The sequence below is a fragment of the Marmota monax genome, unplaced genomic scaffold, assembly GCF_021218885.2.
Source record: "Marmota monax isolate L192 unplaced genomic scaffold, Marmota_monax_Labrador192_F-V1.1 WCK01_AAM20220418_F8-fsc00061, whole genome shotgun sequence".
Taxonomy (NCBI): Eukaryota; Metazoa; Chordata; class Mammalia; order Rodentia; family Sciuridae; genus Marmota; species Marmota monax.
Window position 1 is genome coordinate 6,885,615 of NW_026695230.1, and position 20,814 is coordinate 6,906,428.

General features: G+C 36.9%; 1 long non-coding RNA gene across 8 annotated transcripts in view; it reads right to left on the bottom strand.

Moving 5' to 3' along the window:
- The window catches only part of LOC124088645 (uncharacterized), an 82,749-nt gene extending 67,765 nt beyond the window's left edge, over positions 1–14,984 (bottom strand). For all 8 annotated transcript variants that reach the window (XR_009226151.1, XR_009226146.1, XR_009226153.1 and 5 more), the window contains exon 1: positions 14,856–14,984. This is a non-coding gene — a long non-coding RNA (uncharacterized LOC124088645). The remainder of the gene's footprint in view (positions 1–14,855) is intronic.
- Positions 14,985–20,814: the final 5,830 nt, after the last annotated feature.

Genomic DNA, 20,814 nt, shown 5'->3' on the forward strand with positions numbered 1-20,814 from the left:
TGCTATGCTTGTGATTCTAAATTGGTCCAATGAGGAATTTGCAGTAGGTGTCGAAAGAAAAGTGAAGCAACTACTATTACTCTCTGGGGTTATTACAATTTGATGCAGTGACATACACATACCCAGAGGCTCCAGCTTGACATTGCTGTCTTCCTCTTCTTGTCCACCTCCTCTTCCTGAACACGGGCTCTGCTGCCCTATCACCAGAAAATTTGTTATTTCTCTACTACCAGCCCCTCTTGGATGGCTGGGCATACTTCTCAGATTGGCTGGTTCATGACTCCTCTGGTCCTTCAACTTGCCTTTCAAACCTTCCCTTCTCTAGCCCCTCCCACAATTGTGTAAAGTCTAATTCCTATTTTTTAAAAAAGCCTTCTCTTACTTCATAACTCATGGTGGTTCTGCTTTCCTAATTAAAACCTGACTATACAATACCATGTGGTACTTTTGAGAGGAAATGGAGGAGGGGGATTCCAGAGATACCCAGAAGCCACTCACTTTCCAGAGCCCAGAGAATAGAATGAGCCAGCAAGTTGGCACTTTGCAAGCTGTGGGTCATTTTAGTTGCCTGTACTTTCAAAGCTGCAAATCCAGGGGCTGAATCATCTTAGGTCAAACTGCCCTTTACAAATGCACATATGGAGCTCAGCCACTACATACTGCACCTCTCTGCCCCAGCTCATTTACAATGCCAGGAGATTCTGCATCCAAGATCTCACTTGACTTAGCTCAGTGCATGGTCTATGAGCTGAAATCTGGCTTCTAATCCCAGCTCTCCCTAAATAAGGCACTTAATCTCTCAGAACTGGATTCCTCCTCTGTTGTTACAAGGTGATCTCAAGGAGATGATTTCGGAGGTGTCTCAGAAATAATGTTTCATGAAAAGTAAGTTCAAATGCACTAGTGATTCAGAGCACATAAGCAGAAATTGCACTTAACAAAAAGAATTTTATCAAATACATGGGAAAAGGCTGATCCCAGGGGAAAAGGAGACTCTAATGATTAAACCACTAATCCTCAGACTTCAATGCACAATATTCCTCTCAGCTAATATAACATAAAACAGATTTAGATTTTATTGCTGCTATTATTGCAAGAAGTTGTTACTTCTATGAAATTTAATCTCACAGATCAGGAGTCTGTCCACCCTCCTGTTGGTTTTAATATCTTGACTTTGCTTACCAGTTCTATATTTTTTTGTCCTCTAGAACATTTTTTTTTTGAGATGACCTATATGATCTTGAGCTTCAGCTGTAAATCTGAGGACAGTGAATAGACTGGCACCTTCTTGACAAGAAGCTTTGTGAATGAGATATTCTGAATGACGGAGATCACCTCATCTAGGGGCTCCTAAATTTCCAAATTCAACCCTAACTTTGGGCACCTGAGCCAGTGCCATGTTGATAGTATCAGAAACACCAAGAAAGCATCTTCTACAGATTCGTGGGCTCCCATTCTCAGAAATGAGTCTAGGGCAGAGTTCTTGAATCTCTATTTTTAAAAGATTCCTAGGCAATTCTGATATGTTGCTAGGTTTGAAGAACAATGATCTAAGAGAATCTTCATCCAGCATTTAAATTATTAAAGAACTTCTGGTGCTAGTTAAGACAGAGTAAGTCCATTGTAAGCTATCTGTTCACTGATGACAATAATACCTCTTGACGGAACACAAAAGTGACAACCAAAAGAACAATTGGTACTACAGTGAACTTACAGGGGTTTTCTTTCCTTTTTTTAACTCTTGGCTTTGATGTTAAAACCACCAGCCTTCAGATGGTAAGATACAACTCCCGGTATGAACCTAATCAGGCTGATTGCCTGTTAAAATAACAAATCCTCAGATTACAACTCACTAACCCAACATAAATTAACAGTATTCAGAGGATTTTAATAGGACCTAGAATTCTCACAGCATATTATTCAAAATTCTAGGAAGTTACTTGACTTGTAAGAAAAAAAAAAGAAGAAAAAGAATAAGAAAGAAAGAAAATATGCCCAATTCTCAAAGGAAAGGACAATTAACAGATACCAAACTAAAACAAATTGAAGATGATCCAGGTGTAAGGGTGAACACTATCGAAATGATTGGAAATAGAGAAGTTCCCATCAGAATAACAGAAACTATAAAAAAGAACCCCATGGGAAAGAAAAACTCATTGAACGGGCTCAATAGCACACACAAAAAATTTAGCATTCTCCAGAAGTTTTTAGTAGGACCAAGAGTCAACAGAATGGAACAGAGAGTCCAGAAATAGACTTATGCAAATATGGTCAATTGATTTTTGTACAACAGTACAAAGGCAACTCAATGGAGAAAAGCTAGTCTTTTCGTCAAGTAGTGCTAGAATAGTTGAGTATCCATGCACACAACAAACATGAACCTCAACCTACACCTCACATCACATATAAAAATGAAATCAATAGCAATAATATCCCTAAATATAAAATGTAAACCTGTCAAACATTTAGAAAAAGACAAGAGAAAATTTTGCTGCTTTGAGTTATGCAAAAAAGTCCTACATACTACGCCCAAGGCATGATCCATGAAATAAAATACTGTTAAACCAGAATTCATCCTAATGAAAAAATTGCCCTCATAAGAGGCACTCTAAAAAATGAAAACACCAGTCACAGACTGGGAAAAAATACATGCAAATCACAATCTGATGTAGAACTTGTAATTCAACTACTTAGAAACTCTCAAAAACTCAACAACAGCCCAATTTTCTAAATGAACAAAATATCTGATCGCTTTACTCAAGAAGATATATATGATGTTAAATTAGTACATAAAGATGTTCAACATCATAATTCACTAGAGAAATACAAATGAAAATCACACTAAAAACACCATTACACATCTATTAGGATGGATAAAATTGAAGAAAAACAAAAACAAAAACAAAATTGGCCATACCAAGTGCTAGTGAGGATGCAAAGCAACTGGAACTCACTCATAACTTGTGGGAATGCACAGACACTAGAATATAAATTGGTAGTTTCTTATAAAGCTGAAAATGAACTTATCATATTATACAGGCATTTAACTCAGGTATTTACCTTTAAAAAATGAAAGTCATGTTTAAAAAAATTCTATGTACAAACATTTGTGCCATATTTATTAATAATTGCCCTCAAGTCAGAAACAAACCAAGTAACAATCCATTTATCTTGCTTGATGTTCTCTGAGTTCTTGTATCTGTGCTTTTGTGTCTAATTTTGGGAAATTTTGTCATTAGTACTTCAAGTATTTCTTATTTCCTTTCTCTCTCTTCCTCCTGGCATTCTTATTTTGTGTAATTGAACAATTTTGTCATTGTCACATAGTTCTAGCATATTCTGCTCCATTTATTTCCAGTCATTTTTTTCTCTGCTTTTCAGTTTGGGAAGTTTCTATTGACAGGTCCTCAAGTTCATTGACTGCTTCCCCAGCTGTATATAGTCTACTAAGGGACCTATCAAAGATATTCTTCATTTCTATTACAATGGGTTATTTTTTTTCAATTTTTAACATTTGTTTTTGATTCTTTCCTAGAATTTCCATCTTTCTGCTTACATTATTGCCAGGTTTCTCAAGACTAAAACACTCAGGGGTCACTCCAAGGGAACTGGGCTAATTGGGTTGTGCGAAATAACCACACAAGAGACAGAAATACCTTTTTCTTTGGGGGGTGCTGTGATGGCTCCTCTGACCTTAAGGGTCCGCAGAAGAGAGAGAGAGAGAGAGAACACATACACACACGCTGACCCCTTTTATTGAGGAGAAGCTATTCAAATGAGGCAAAGGGTCAGGTTTCAGGGGGCTGAGTCTAGCTTCATGATGTCTGCTGTCAGCAGGTTGACTGACATCTAAGTAGGCCACACCCAAGGGCAGTGTAAGAGAAGGAGACACACAAAGGGTATTTCCATGGAACATTCTATCCCAAACAGGGCAAGGGGTAATATTACAAAGGAACAGGTGAGCCTAGTTCCACCCATGGGGATGTAGGAAGGCACACCTATGCACAAAGACACAGTCGCTTGCACTCTAAAAATTGGGGTTATCATCTGGATTGACCTACAATGCTGCACCAATCAGAAGGGAAGACAGACATAGTCACATGCTAGTCAGCCTCCCCCACATTACCAATCTGTTCTTACATATTGACATATTGTCTACCTTTTCCATTAGTGCCCTTGGCATATGAATCATAGTTATTTTAAATCTCTAGTCTGATAAGTCCAACATCTCTGCTGTAACTGATCCTGGTTCTGATGTTTATTCAGTTTCCTCAAACTCTGTTTTTTATGCCTATTAGTATGCCTTATAATTTGTTGTTGAAAGTCTAATAGGATGTACTCTAGTTAAATTAACTCATTACTGGTTCCCAGAGTTTTCTCTCATTAGTTTCTGCTCCAGTAAAGCGTGTTATTTTAATCTACCTTCCTGTCTTTACAATTGGAATGCAGCAGCTTTTCCTGTGATATCATTCTCAGATGGAACCAGGAGGAGTTATTGATTTTAGTTTGTTCAGCTTTTTACTTATTGTTGGATGAAGTGATAACTTCCAAATTCTTTAAATCCCTCGCTAGAAGCCACGAGTCCCCTAAATATTCTGCAACTGGTGAATGAATGGATACTGTGGTAGATGCATAAATCAAATACTGCTCAGCAACAAAAGTAAACACACATGAGTCAACAACATGGATAAATCTGGAATATTCTATGTTAAGTGAAAGAAAACTGATTCAAAAAGCTGAATATTATCTTTCTATTGATATGAAATTCTGGAAAAGGCAAAGCAGTTGGGATGGAGGACAGATTACTGGTTGCTCAAGGTTACAAATGGGAGTGGATGTGACTTCAACAGAAAGCACAACAGAATTTTGAGTGGTGGTGGAGCTTGCTCTGTACCTTGAATGTGCTGGTAGTTATGCAAGTCCATGAATTTGTTAAGTTGCATTAACTGTACAATAAGAGAGAGAGAGAGAGAGAGAGAGAGAGAGAGAGAGAGAGAGAGAGAGAATATGTGTGTGTGTATATATATATATATATATATATACATATATATATATATATATAAAATTATATGTATATATTAAAGTGTTTTTTTCCCATTACGATGCCTCACCAGGTTGTCTACAGATTATATTTAAAAGTTTCCTGTGGTGGGGGCTTTACTTTTTTTTGGAGATCACTGACCCCAATCACTGTACTGGGAATGGGATATAGGTTTCCAAGATATTAATCATCTCAGCCTTCAGGCAGGTGGGAGCCATTAGATTTCCTTTATTTATAGCAGACTGTAAAAATTATTTCATTTTCTATCATCACCATAAAATGAAAAATGATATACCTTATTAATACAGCTCAAAGATTTTCTTTTACATTGATACAATATCAGCCTGTCTGCCATTCTACCCTCACTAATCTTAGTTCTTCTTTATCTTGGAACAAATTTACTCCCTCTTTATGTAAGACAGTTCATCAGATATTTGGAGATTTTCTATAATTTTTCACTTTTCAACCATCATTAATTCTTCTCTGAGTTCCTATGTTTGGTTCCTTGAGCTGTGTCTCACATAGCATATATTTAAGATTATCTCTCTGTAGAATTTGATGTTCATTTTCAATATTTCTTCCCAATTACCACAACAGAGCATGACATTTAATTTTAGCTTAGAATCTACAAGGAAAGTTCTTTAAAAGAAACTCGAACTCACTCTTATTCTTACACATTCAGCAAAGTATATACATAATGTAGACTTTCTCTGCAAACTAAAAATATTACAAGGTCTCATGGCCATAAAATTTTGTGATCTACCTCTACTGGTTCCATAATGTCTGAGAGTTCTTTGACTATTGTTCAAATTCTAGTACTGGGGGGATTATTCACTAGAAGGAATTAATAGACTTGAAACTTCACCAAATAAGTCAACAATAACCATACCACAACTCTTAGCATCATATCTCAGCATCTATAAAAGGATCTACATCTATAAAAAGATCCACAGCTGTCACACACACTTGGCCCCTTTGCAGCACTGTTATCCTGTGACCAGAGCTCCTTATTACCCTGACCGCTTTCCTCTCAAACAGTCATGAGGTAAAGTCTTCCCATCTTTTAGGAAACAGGAGATCTTTCTTATGTTCCAGTTAATCATCATAAGAAACTGTTCCTCACTGACACAGTGTCTCATCATCTATGTAGTCCACATTCCATTTGATAGACCCTGCCATAACAGTGGGTATACTCAGTAAAAAATGAATTTTGTCTTCTGAGGGTTTATGGGACATTAGTTGAAATCTTTTAGTCTATGACAATACAAAAGTAGGTTTCAGAAGTAGGGCTGAAATTTGCTAACCCCAACATACCCCCTCAATGAATAATTGAAACATGTTCCAAATTATAACAAATTTGATTTCTTAAATTCTATTCCTACTAATTCCTAAGTGAATGAAATATCTATAAAACAAAGCCTATTACTGGATGGAAAGAAATTTCTGGGTAAGTGAGATTTCCACAAAAGCAACAGAAAAGTAGAATTTTATTTGAGCAGGTCTACTAAAAATTGGAAAAACTGCTATATAGTGTTCTGAAAAAGAAACTGTAAAATTTCTTCAAAATAAACTGTCAAAAATAGATATCAGAGTCAATATATAGATGAATCTAACAGAATAATAGTCAAATAAAGGAGAATCACATCTGAAGTAAGCATTGAAAATATGCCAAAATGACAGGAAACAAAAATCATATCTATAACAACATGAAATGTAAATGGTTCAAACTATTTAATCAAAAAAAAAAAAAGATTGGCAGAATGGACTAAAAAAACAGAGCCCAACCATATGCTGATTATGAGACTCTCCTTACAGGTATAGACATCCCCAGACTGTAGGTGAAAAAATAAAAAAAATAACATGCAAATGGAGGCTGAAAACAAGTAAGAGTAGCCATTCTAATATCTGACAAAGTAGAGTAAAACCAAAATTAATCAGAAGAGACAATACTGGTTAAAGGAATTATCCAACAAGATATAATAATTGTAGATAGTAAATATTTATGACCCTAATCGTGGTGTGTCTAGGTACATAAAACAATCTCTACTAAATGTAAAGAATCAAACAGACACCAATACAGTAACACAGGGTGCTTTTAACACATCTCTCTCACCAATAGATAGGTCATCCAGACATAAACTAAGTAAAAAACTAAAAAATACTCTTAATCATATGGACCTAACAAATACCTATAGGATATCTCATTCATTAACAACAGAATTCACTCTCTACTCAGCTGCACATGGAACCTTCTCTAAAATAGACCATATTTTAGGACACAAAAAAAGTTTTAGCAAATTAAAAACATAGAGATAATTCCTTGTATTCTCTTAGATCATAATAGAATGAAATTAGAAATCAATAATAAGATAAAAAACAGAAATAATATTAAACCTGGAGATTAAAATACATTTTTGAATGAGCAATGGGTTAGAGATAAAATTGGGGAAAAATAAAATTCTTAGAAACAAATGAGAACAGAGATACAACATACCAAAATCTCTAGGACAGTATGAAGGTAGTTGTAGTAGGAAACTTTATAGCATTGAGTACCTACATTTAAAAAATAGAAAGATCCTAAATAAATAATATAATTACATTTCAAGGTCCTAGAAAAGGAAGAACAAACTAATTCCAAAATTAGTAGAAGACAGGAAATAATTATGATCAAAGCTAAAATTAATGAAATTTAGAATAAAAAAATACAAAGGATCGATATAACAAAGATTTGGTTCTTTGAAAAGATAAAAACAAGATTGATAACCACATAGTCAAAGTAACCAAAAGAGAGAAAAGACCCAAATTAACAAAATTAGAGATGAAAAAGAATATATCACCACCAATACTTCTGAAATCCAAGGTGGAAACTGAAAGAACTAACAAGGCTTGTCGTCGTCGGAGAAAATGCCCATTTATTGAGGAACAGCTCTGCATATTTATAGAACCGGGGTGGTTTAACAGTTATGACAGTTTAATGGTTGAAGGGTTTGACAGTTGGCATGGGTAAGGATCTGATCTTTCTGATTGGTGGGTAAGGATCATGTGAGTCAGCAGGACTAGTCTGATTGGTGGGTAAGGATCATGTGAGCCAGCAGGGCTCACCATTGGACAGCTCTTCTCGGGAGGATGGGGAAGTTAGTCTTTGGAGCTGGGGCGACTCCCACCATTCCCCCCTCTTTGGGAACCAAAGGATGTATGGGCCTAATGGAGGTGTTGATGAGTCGTAGGTCCTGAACTAAGTGATAGGACCCATTGGGCTTTTTTTACGGCTAGTATGGGAGTAAGGGGAATGAGCAGAAAGTAGGCACCCCTTGCTAAGAAGGTCCTGAATAATAGGTTGTAGGCTCAGAAGAGCTTTTGTGGACAGGGGGTATTGAGCCTGATTGGGGAAGGTGTTAGGTTCTTTGAGATGAATGTTAACTGGTGGGCAGGAAATGGTGGAGGGGGTGGGGTATCCCATACAATCGGGTCAATCAGGTTTGTAGGTAAGGGGTCTTTTTTAGTATGGTGTTTCATGTCAGCTTCACAAATGGAGCAGAATAGCCAGTCTTCTGCCAAAAGGGCCAGAAAAGATGAACAGGCCGATTCTGGGGCCTGACTGATGCCAGGAGCCCAGATGTTGATTGTCGGTCATATTGAATTTAGAAAGAATGTCTCGGGGGAGCAAAGGAACTGTTGGCTGAGTCAGAGGGAGCACCTGAGGGGCTAGATGGAGCCGAAGGGGGTGGTCAGTAGAGAGGGGGTTCATCTGCCGGATAGGTCGGGGTGAGAACAAAGAAGAGAAAAAGCCTCAACATAGGGGATCTCCTTCCACTTTTTTGAGCACTCGCAGAAGTTAAACAGATCTCTGAGAATTGCAGGATCTAAGAGACCCAAATAGCTAAAGCATTCCTTAGCAAGAAGAGTGAAGCAGGTGACATCACTGTACCTGAAAGAACTAACAAGGCTCCTCATCATCGGAGAAAATGCCCGTTTATTGAGGAACAGCTCTGCATATTTATAGAGCTGGGGGTGGTTTGACAGTTATGACAGTTTAATGGTTGAAGGGTTTGACAGTTGGCATGGGGTGCTTTCTGATTGGTGGGTAAGGATCATTTGAGTCAGCAGGGCTAGTCTGATTGGTGGGTAAGGATCATGTGAGCCAGTAGAGCTCACCATTGGATGGCTCTTCTGGAGGGGATGGGGAACTTAGTCTTTGGAGCCGGGGCGACTCCCAACAGAAATTGTTTTTAAATTTATACTTCAAAAAGCAGAAACATCTAGAATATACTGATAGATAGTATATTCTTATAGAATATAAGACAAACTTATAGACACACAGGACCTACCCTAATTGAACCATGAGTATATAGAAAATCTAAAAAGACCAGTTTCAAGCAATGAAAGATTGAAACAGCAATTAAAAGCCTTCCAACAAAGAAAAGTCCAGGATCAGAAGGATTCTCAGCTGAGTTCTACCAAACTTTTAAAAAATTATTAATGCCAATCTTTCTTAAATTATTTAATAAATTAGAGAAGGAACATTCCCAAATTTATTTTATGAAACCAGTATCACTCTGATACATGAACCAGACGAAGACACATCAAGGAAAAAGACCAATATCCCTGATGAATGTAGGTGCAAAAATCCTTAATAAAATATTATCAAACTACACTCAAAACACATTAAAAAGATGGTATACCATGATCAAGTGGTTTTCATCCCATGGATGAAAGGTTGATTCAACATATGCAAATCAATAAATGTAATTTACCACATAAATAGAACTAAGGATAAGAATTGTTTGATGGCCCCTTAGTAGACTGGATACAGCTGAGAAAACAATCAGTGAACTTGAGGACCTATCAGCAGACACTTTCCAAATTATCAGAAAAATCCTTTGAAAAAATTCAGCACCTATGCATGATAAAAATGCTGGGGATATAGCTCAGTTGATAAAGTGCTTCCCTTGCATGCACAAGGCCCTGGGTTCAATTACCAGCTATATATATATATATATATAATGGAGAAACTAGGTATAGCAGAAACTTAAGTCAATATTACAAAGCTGTATACAAAAAAAACCCTAGAGCCAACTTCATACTGAATTAGGGAGAAAACCTGAAAGCATTTCCTTTTTCAAAATCAGGAACTAGACAAAGATGTCTACTCTTACCACTCTTGAAACTAGCCAGAGTTAATCAGACAAGAGAAGAAAATTAAAAGAACATAAATAGGAAAAGAGTTAAACTAGTCTGTTTGTTAATGACATGATCCTATATCTAGATCCAAAACCACCACAAGAAGACTTTAAGCACTGATAAAAGATTTCAATAAAGTAACAGAATATAGGATCAACATACAATGATCAATAGCTTTTCTATATACCAATAATGAACCTGCTGACAAAGAAATCAGGAAAACTATTCTATTCATTGTAATCTCAAAGGAAAAAAAAACAAAATATTTGGGAGTCTTTAACTAAAGGAGTAATTGAAAACTATAGAACACTTCAAGGAAAAAAATGAAGAGGACTTTAAAAGATAAAAAGACCTCCCATGTTCTTGAATAGGCAGAATCAATACTGTCAAAATGATCATTTTATCAAAAGTATTGCGCATATTCAATTAAAATACCAATGACATTCTTTACAAAACTAAAACAGTCCTAAAATTTATTTAGAACAACAACAAAAAAAAAGATCAGAATAGCCAAAGCAATATTGAGCAAGAAGATCAATGCTGAAAGCATCACAATATAGGACCCCAAATTGTACTACAGAGCTATAGTAGAGAAACCAGCATGATCCTGGCATATAAACAAACAAACAAACAAATAAATAAATAAATAAATAAATAAATAACATATAAACCAATGGAATAGAAGATAGAGAGAAAAACACACATAGTTAACAGTAATCTGATACTCAACAAAGATATCAAAAATATGTTGAAGAAAAGATAGCCTTTTAAACAAATGAAGCAGGAAAACTGGATGTCCATATGCAGAAGAATGAAAAGAGAGCCTTATCTTTCATCTTGTACAAAATTCAACTTCAAATCCATCAAAGACCTAGGAATTAGACCAGAAACTTTGTAACTTCTAGAAAAAAACACAGAGCTGATACTCCAACATATTGGCTTTCTTAACAAGGCTCCTTAATAGGCACATTAATGTTTATAGAAGTGCAATTCACAAGAGTCAAGTTATGAAACAAGTCCAGGGTCCCATCAACAAACGAATGGAAAAAGAAAAGACTGTATATATACACAATGGAATTTTTTTCTCAGCCATAAAGAAGAATGAAATTATGGTTGCTGGTAAATGGAAGGAACTGGAGAACTTCATGCTAAGTAAAATAATCCAGACTCAGAAAGTCAAGGGTTGAAGGTTTTCTCTCATATGCAGAAGCTAGAACAAAATAAGAGAACAAAAGGTGGTGTGGGGGTAACCCCATGAAGACAGAAGGGAGATCAGTGGAGTAGAGGAAGGGAATTGAGGGGAAAGGAGGAGGGATGAAAAAAGGGAGGAACTGAGGAATGAAACTGACCAAATTATGCTATGTACACATATGAATATACCATGGTGAATTCTGCCTCTATGTATCTTTATAAAGCACAACTTTAAAAAGAATAAATATCCCACAATTTGGGAGGCTGATGCAGAAAGGTCACAAGTTTGAGGCCACCCTCAGCAACTTAATGAGGCCCTAAACAACTTAGCAAGATCCTGTTGAGGATGTAGCTCAATGGTAAAGTGCTTCTGGGTTCAATCTTCAGTACAAAATTTAAAAAAAGGTAAGGAATACATAGAAAGAAGACTAGCAGATTAGAGGTAGGGGTTCAGGGGCTGGGAGAAGGGGAGGGAAAGATGAAGTTCTGGGGACTCAAATGGAGCAAATTATATTCCATGCATGTATGATTATGTCAAAATGAATTCCACAATTATATATAACTATAATTTACTAATAAAAACATAATAAAGAGAAAAACAACTGTCAAGAGAATGATAAGTCAACCCTCAAATTGGATAAAATGTTTGTAAAACACCTATCTGGTAAACGTCTGTGATTCAAAATACACAACCCTTCAAACTTAACAATCATAAAACAAAAAAACCCAGTTAAAAAAGTGGACAAAAGACACCTGACCAGGGGCTGGGGTTGTTGCCCAGTGGTAGAGTTCTTGCCTAGTGCAGGTGAGGCACTGGGTTTGATTCTCAGCACCACATAAAAATAAAATAAATAAAAATAAAGGCATTGTGTCCCTGTACAACTAAAAAATATTTTAAAAAAGACATCTGACCAATAGTTCACCAAAGATATATAGATAAACAATTAGAATGTGAAAAGATGCTCAATATTATATGTCATTAGGAAACTGCAAACTCAAATAGCAAGGAGATACCACTACAAATGCATTAAAATGGACAAAATCTAAAACACTGACAACACCAACAGCTGATGAGGATATAGTGCAACAAGAAGTTTCACTTACTGATGACAGAAATACAAAATGATATTGCCAACAGGAAGACAGTTTCTTGCAAAATTAGTCTACTCTTACCATATGATCCCGTATTTGAGCTATTTTGTATTTACACAAGTGAGTTATGTCCAAATAAAATGTGTACATAAATATTTATAGCAGTTTTATTTCTAATTTCCCAAGCCTGAAAGCAACTAAGATGTCCTTCAATAGTGGAATGGATAAATGATTTATGGCGCATCCAGACAATGGAAAAATTTTCAGCACTGAAAAGAAATGAGCTATCAAGCCAGGAGAAGACCTACTAAGTGGGAGAAGGCAATCTGGAATGGCTACATACTATATGACTCCAACTACAAGACATTCTGGAAAAGGAACAATATTTTTGAAGAGGGTAAAAAGATGAATGGTTGCCAGGGGTTAGTGGGGAGGAAGAAATGAATAGATAGAGCACAAAGGATTTTTTAAGTCAAAGAAACTAGTCTGTATGATATTGCAGTGGTGGATACATGTTCTTATATGCTTGTCAAAACCCACAGAATAAACAACAGAAAGAGTGAACTCTAAACCAGGTGCAGAGGCACATGTCTGCAATCTCAGTTACTTGGGAAGCTGACACAGGAGAACCACAAGTCAAGCCCAATCTTAGCAACTTAGCAAAACTCTTGTTTTAAAAATAAAACAAAAAGGGCTGAGGATACACCTCAGTGGTAGATGCTTGCTTAGCATGTGTGAGGCCCTGGGTTCCATCCTCCATACAAGGGTGGGAAGAGAAAATGAGTGAAGTCTAATATAAACTATGAACTTTGGGTGGTGATGATGTATCACTGTGGGTTCACTGACTATAACAAATGGACCCCTCTGGCACTGAATGCTGATACTGAGGGAGGATATGTGTGTGCGGGGGGAGAGGGTAAGGGATACATGAGAATTCTATATCTTCCACTCAATTTTGCTGTGAATCTAAAATTTTCCTGAAAAAAAAAAGACTATCTTTAAGAAAAGAGAACATCATTTTGAAATGTTGGAGGGCTTTCTGTTTTCTTCTTATATGAAGGGGATTGTCATGGTATCTGGTAGGAGTCAGTGACACAGTGGCACACACCACTTTGAAGATTCTAATACTCTTTGGACCCACGTCAGTTTGGATTCTGCTTTCCCTAAAGACCTGGCATTTATTCATTCATTCAGTGCTGGGAACTCAATTACTACTGAGTCACATATCCAGGCCCTTTGATTTTATTTTTGAGACAGAATCTGACAAAGTTTCTTAGGGCCTCACTAAGTTGCTGAAGCTGGCCTCAAATTTGTGATCCTCCTGCCTCAGTCTCCCCATTTGTGAGATTACAGGCATACACCACTGCACCAGACAAGACCTAAGTTTTAAATTCAACATCCAAGCATCATCTTCTTACTATTGAAACTATCTTCAGGTCTGACCTGACCACTTTACTCTCTTTTCCATCTTCATGAACCCAGTAGATCAACTAATCTTTCTGAAACCTTTTCTCCTGGTCTGTGGCTTTCCAACTTCAAAGGAGCAGAGCCCTGAGGTTTTATCATTAAGGAGAGGTTTGTTGGTTGGCTGTTTTGTTTGTTTTTGTTTTCCATGTGTCAAGAGCTCTTATTTCCTAAGGTATCTTGTACCCTTCATATGCCCAAATTTTATGTAATAGGGCCATCATGGGCCACAAGTATTTTTGTAATAGACTATTTGCTCTTGTTGAAAAAAGGCCATTCACACTCAAAGGGTAATAAAAATTTAGTATGCCTAATTGGAAAATAAGAATCATGAAATTAGAAGACACCTTAGAAGTCATTTCATATAGCATGAGTATTCCATAAGTAAAGAAACTAGAAAAGGCACACAGGTAGTTAACAGCAAAGCTAAGACCAGTTACCTCCCACTGTCCATTCTAATCCAGTATTATTTCTACTATCAGCACAGAATGGACTTCTTGGTAAAGTTAATAAAAGTCTTCCAACCATAATAAAAAAGGCATCTATCTTTATTTCAATATTTTAAAAATGAAATGACTATATTTTTAAATCAAAAATGTTATTTTTTTTACTGAGGTTGTGCTTTATCTCCTGATACTCTATCTTATATATAATAGGAATTTTGCTCTCCCCAAATTACTCAGATATGAAAATAAATTCAAACAAAAGATTTCAAATGCCATCAGGTGTCAAACCAGAGGACTCACACATAAATAAGATTCTCATTGTCTCTAGGTAATTTATCATTTAATGAGCCCAAGAAACCTGTGAACAACCAGCTGAAGTTCCCTATAATAAGTGTAAAGAGAATGATTTGGGAACCCAGGCAGAGAGTGGCGCATCCTACCTGGAAAGAGCAGGGGTGGAGGCCCTCACTGAAGAGGCAGCATGTGAGCTGCTTATTGAAGGATGAGGAAGATTTCAGGAGAGGAAGGAGGTCAAGGAGGTGGAGAACATTCCAGGCAGAGGACGGAACATGAGCAAAGCAGAGAGGCATGAAAGCGCTGGCTATTTTTGGAGAAGAGAGATTAGACTGAAGAGCTTGGAAGATAGGATAAAGGAAAGGAGAGGGGGAGAAGAAGTTGGAAAGTTAATTTGGAGTAAGATGAAGAAACTTGAATGCCGTGTCAAAATTTGAGCACGATATCAATCTAATGGGTACCAACAGAGGTCATCAGCTGCTTCAAAAGATTCTGGTAGTGGTGCCAGATTAGAGAGAGGTAGGGAAACTGGGTAGGGGGCTTCTGGAAAAGTCTAGCAAGACATTTGAACCAAGGCAAGAGGAGGAGCAGGAATAAAAAGGGCTGAACTCAAAAGATGTTTAACATCTGTTGTTGACACAGGTGACCAGTATAAAGTCTCTACTCGATCCATGGAAGTATCTCCTAAGTTGGTCCTGCTTTTTCACCTTCAAGCCTCTGTGAGTTGATTTGCATTTATTACTTTGCTGGTCTGTGATAGCCACCTCAGGAGCTTGTACTGCTCTGGGCTTCTAAATGTTTGTACTGATTTGAGTAGTAAAAGAACAGCCTCTCCTGAACCCAAGGGACTATTTCTGTAAAGCCCTGCTAATCTCTCAGAGCAAGATGAAGTTGAGTTGGTGCTTTGGCTGTGCAGATGCTCAGACCAAAGCATACTCTTTGCCATTTATATAATAACACTAGATGAGCTAAAATTTCCATCAAAGCATGGGCTCTGGAGTACAGAACCTGGGTTCACGTCCTGGCTTTATCATTTACTAGTTGTGTGACCAACCCTCTTGAGCCAGGTTCTTTATCTTTCTCCTCTCTCTGGTCAGGAGAGAGAGAAAAACTGAGATAAAGGGACTAAAAGAGAAGCGAGATCTCAAACCCAAGAGAGAATTAAACTTGGGACAGTTAAGCTGAGAAGCATTATGTAAGGAATGCTGTTATCCTAGAAAGTGACAAATGGCCACAGAAATAAGAACACTAATTTTAAAAATCTGGCTGATGTGAATAGGTAAGATATTTGGTTCATTAAGCCTCAGTTTATTTCAGTAAAGATGATGATATTTGTTTTTATTTCTTGTGAATAAATAAATAAATAAAAGAACTATCTTGATGGGCTTAGGAGTAGCTTTGCCCATTTCTGTGCCTTTCCTAGATGAGACACATAGCCAGGAGCAACCTTTGAATGGTAGGATAGAGTTAGTTCTCTTTTTGAAATAAGAACCAATGACAAATGTCAGATCACTGGTGCGTAGAAACAGTGAGAGGCCCTAGTAACTCTGAAAATGTGGCCGGCATTGAATATATTATAGTCCAATTATGTTTCTTTTAAGAGTGGTTTGGATGAGCAGATGGAAGCTGAGCTTCCTCAGCCTGCAAGTTCTTCTATAAAATATTCCTTCTTTTATTCAGCATAACTTAGAGCAGTGGTTTCCAAAGTTGGGGAGAGGGTGGGCAGCATTTTAGGGAATATGCAAGATAATAAAGCATAAGGGAAAAAATCAGGACTTTTATTATATTTATTTTTAACCTTTTTAGTGCACAGTTTAGAATGTTTCATAATGTACATAAAACTACAGAAATATCCTTATAATTTATAAGTAAGTACATATATAAATATATACATGCAAACATGTGTGTGTATTGCCCAAAAATGTTTACCGTGAGGACTGTGATCAAATTTACAACCAATGTTGTAGAAGAGCTTTGGAGTTAAATCTGGGTTTACATTTCTTTGTCACCTTTGTGATGTGTACTTCCCAAAGACTTTCTAATTTTTAGTTATTCTAGGGGAATGAAGAAGAGGAGGAGTGGATTCTAATCTAACATTGCCACTGACTTGCTGTGGACTCAACTATGTGGCCTTGTGGCATTTACTTGGTTTTCATGAGTTCCACTTATTTCATTACTCACTGATGCAATGAGTGCAATGGGGGGAAAGATAATAATGTGTTCTTGACAAAGTTATTGTGAGGAGTAAATAAACACGGTTTATAGTTTAGATCCCACTTCTTTCTGATTTTGGATATAAAGGCAATGTTTCAAGGCCTGTATGTTTCGATTTCCCTCACTGTGCCCCCTTACTCTCTTGCCTGGTCTCCTTCGTGACCTGTTCCTCAATGCTTTACTCATTTCTGGCTTTCCTAGGGGAGTGAGGCAGGAACAGTCAGTTGAATTTTAGCATCCATTCACTTACTATGGGATGAATGATCAGCTAGTATCAAGTGAGACCCCTGCTATGTGTTCAAAGCATGCTTAGTATACGCTATTCTTTTATCATTCCAAAATGAATTTGGGGACTTCTTCGTTTTTTCAGAGGAAGAAACTCAAGAGCAGTGCTGTCCAATAGAACTTTCTGTACGACACACTTTTCTCTGTCTATGCTGTCCACTGTGCAGGCACTAGCCACATATGGTCATGAAGCACTTGGAATGGGGTGACTGAGACAAGTTTTATCTAATTTTATTCAATTTCAATTTGAATAGCCTCATGTGGCTATTGGCTACTGTGTTGAATAACATAACCTAGAAATTGCCAGCAGACCACAGGAATCCAGAAACAACTTTAATAGAAAATAAATTGGAAATAACACTGAAGAACAAAAGAAGAGTGGCCATCAACAAGTGAGAAGCTTTGAAGGATTCCAGAGAGAAAGCAGAAAGACACAGATTACCAGAAAGAGCTGTGATCACATGCAGCAGAGCACTGTGGTGAGCTTAGAGCGGTTTCTGTGACATTCCAAACTTGAAATTGGTGGACATACGTGGGAGAGGGCCCTGGGCAATCACCAAATGATGCATAAAAAAAATGGATCCTGGGCTATTAGCCTCCCTCTCTTCCCAGTGTGGTCCAGGCTAAGGCACTGAAAAGCCTGTGAAGCTTTCGGGAGAACCAGTGACCTCCAGAGGGACTGAAAGATTCCACTGGAGATGACAATCCACCACAGAAGAACACTTGACAGCCTTCTCTATCCACCCCCCAATCACTGTGGGAAAGCTCCTTTAACCCACCAAGAGATGAACAGGAATTCTCAAATAAAATGATAATCATATAACTAAGAATCTGAAATATATTTGACAAGAAAGCACCCCGAAAGAGAAACACCGAATTCAATGAAAGAACCAACTCCAAGAAAACAGAATTATTATAGCAAACAAGACGTTTCCTGAATTCATATAATTAATATCCTCAAAGAGACTCAAGATAATATATCATTCATAAAACAAGGAAAACTTTAAAATTAAAAGTGGAATTATTTAAAAATTAAAAGGTGAATTTGAATAGAAGAATATATTTGGATGAAATACATATTAGTTCTATGTAAGATTGATTTAAGGAATTATGTTTTGATACTGGAGATTGAACCCAAAGTTTCTTCACCACTGAGCTACATCCCAGTTCTTTTTTTTTTTTAATTTTTTTTTTGAGGCAGTGTCTTGCAAAACAGTTGAGGCTGGCCTTGGACTTGCGATCCTCCTGCCTCAGCCTCCCAAGTTGCTGGGATTACAGGCATGTTACCACTGCACCCAGTTGAAATTCTTGAATATACATAAAAGGAAAAAGAAATTCTAACTTTTAATAGGAGTTAAATACAGGAATGACTGAAAGAATTAACCAAAAAGTTTTTCCAAACTCAAAAAATATAAGTTTTCAAGTTGAAATGACCCACTAAATTTTAAGCAAAATAAATCTCAAAGACCCTGAGAAAATTTTTGTGAAATTTAAGAAAAAAATCCTAAAATAGAAGTTTGTAAAATGGAATAGGAACATGAACAAGACTGGAACTAGAACCATTATCTACATTACTAGAAGAAATAAAAACAGTTCTTTCAAGTTCTTAACCAAAATTATTTTGAATCTGTATTCCTAAATTTGTGTGTGTGTGTGTGTGTGTGTGTGTGATTCTTAATTTTTCTTTTTTCTATCACTGGTGCATTATAGTTGCACATAATAGTTGGGTTCATTTTGACCAAATCATTCATGCATGTAATTTAATTTACTCCATTTCAGTCCCAGGTGCCCTCCCTCTCCCTTTCTCTCCCCTTCTTCCTCCCCTATCTTCCTTTTCCTACTCTACTGTTCTACCTTTCACTCATTTGTTTATTTTAAATTGTGCTTTATACTTATACATAAAAGTGGAACTCACTGTGGTATATTTATACATGCACACAGTGTAATTTTGTCAATTTATTCTGTATTTCCTCCCTTTTCCCTCCCCCTCAATCTCCTTTACTCTGCTGGTCTTCCTCTGTCTTTATGATATCTGACCCCCACCCTTACCCCCTTATTTGTTCTAGCTTGCTCATATGAAACAGAACATTTGATTCTTGATTTTCTGATTCTGGCTTATTTCACGCAACATAATGTTCTCTGGTTCTATCCATTTTCCAGCAAATACCATGATTTCATTCCTTATGAATGAGTAAAACTCCATTGTGTCTATATACCACATTTTCTTAATCCATTCATCTACTGATGGGCACCTAGGCTGGTTCCATATCTTAGCTATTGTGAATTGCACTGCTACAAATATTAACGTGGCTGTATCAATATAGTATGCTGATTTGAGTTCTTTGGATAAATATCAAGGACAACTTCTAAATTTAACCATACTAGCATTCAAATGGAAGGCAAAATTAAAACTGAATTGGGTCTCCTTCAAATTCACATGTTAGGTCCAAACCCCAAGTACCTCAGAATATGATACTGTATTTGGAGAAACGGCTTTCAAAGAAGTAATTAAGATAAAATGAAATCATATGGGTGGGCCCTGAACCTGTATGAATGGTGTCTTTAATAAGAAGAGATTAGGAGCTAGGTGCAGTGACCCACATCAGCAATCCTAGCCGTTCAAGAGGCTGAGGCAGGGGGATTGAAAATTTGAGGCCAGCCTCAGCAGTTTAGCAAGAACATAAATTTTATTCTATTTCAAAAATAAAAAAGGTGACTCATTGGTGGAGTTCCTGGGTCATTCCCCAGTGATAGAGAGAGACAGATTGATTAGGACATAGACACATAGAGTGAAGACCACATAAAGACACAAGGAGAATATCTATAAGCCAAGCAGAAGAAAATAACACCAATAGCCCCTAGACTTTTAGCCTTCAGAATTGTGAGAAAATAAATCTTTATTTTAAAAATGCTTTAAATTTTTGGTACCAGGGAAAAAATTCCGGGCCTCACACATGCTAGGCAAGTGCTGTACTACTGAGCTGCATGACTAGCCCTTTTTATTTTGAGACTTGGTCTCGGTTTGTCTCAAACTAGCAAACCTCTTGCTTGGTTTCCCAAAGAGCTGGGATTACAGACATGTACCACCCTGTCTAGAATAAATTTTTTCTGTATTTAAGCCACCCAGTATGTGATATTGTGCCAGCAACTTTAGAAAACCAATACTAAGACCTTTTCAATTATGAGAGACGTTAGTAAGTTTCTAACACAGACTCAACGAGTTCATCAATAATGTATTCTATCATACACAGAGAATTTAAAACGTAAGATACAAAAAACATACAAGAAGCACTTGAATGAAGAAAATAGTAAAATTTATTATATTTAAATAGCTACTAATGTATGATGACCACAGCTAATTACAATCTGAAACTGAAATCCAGATGATCTACATGTCTTGCTGTGGGCAGGGGTATAAAGGCAAGTCAGGGTGTGGTAAGGGGACATGGCAATGATGGTGCCAACTACGGGCTCCTCTGTCTTTTAACTTTTTATACATTGATGTTTATTTATCTATGGATAAAATGTTGATAACATAAACATACACATGCACAATTTTGAAAGCCACTATTCGAGAAGACTTTTGAAGTCCTTTCTAGCCTTAAC